Source organism: Wasmannia auropunctata, unplaced genomic scaffold (genome assembly GCF_000956235.1).
Source record: "Wasmannia auropunctata unplaced genomic scaffold, wasmannia.A_1.0 LD336106.1, whole genome shotgun sequence".
NCBI classification, from domain to species: Eukaryota; Metazoa; Arthropoda; class Insecta; order Hymenoptera; family Formicidae; genus Wasmannia; species Wasmannia auropunctata.
This window is the reverse complement of record NW_012026784.1, coordinates 3184294-3184963: the sequence shown is the minus strand read 5'-3', so window position 1 is coordinate 3184963 and position 670 is coordinate 3184294.

Below are 670 nucleotides of genomic sequence, written 5' to 3'. Positions count from 1 at the left end.
AAATAATCGTAAAACAATCTTCCTGAACTCATTTTAAAGGGCGAAGCCTTTTGATTTCCAGAATTAATTTTCCTCAATGATGATTTTACACTAAGAAACGAGGTATGGAAAAAAAAGATGACTTAAACATTGAAAATTTTGCAAAGTGAACGAATTTACGAAGTTGCAAATCTTTTCTTGCCACTCAAATTACAATAGACTGAAATTTTTTAATAAACATTTTATAGCTTAAAGTCTACTTTTTATCGATCTTACTGATCTCTTACGGAGCATTACGAATACAAATAAAGATGCGACAAAATTTGTTACGAATTTTGCAAGATTCCTCGATGCGAATTAAAAATCGCACATAAATGCAGTTTACAGCATTCGAAAGAGTGAATCTTTACCTTTAATTTGCGTACTCGTTGAGCATTTTGCGATTTTTTTTCACCGAGTTATTCAATGTTGAAGCATAAGATCATTTTTACTTCAATGTTGAATAACTCGGTGAAAAAAAAATCGCACAATGCTCGCCGACTGCTCAAATTAAAGCTAAACATTCACGCTTTCGAAAACTGTAAGCCTCCTTTATGTGCGAAATTTAATTCAGATCACGGAACCTTGCAAAGTTTGGGGGAGATTTTGAGATTTAACGAATTTTTTTTGCGAACTTTGCAAAGTTCCAGAA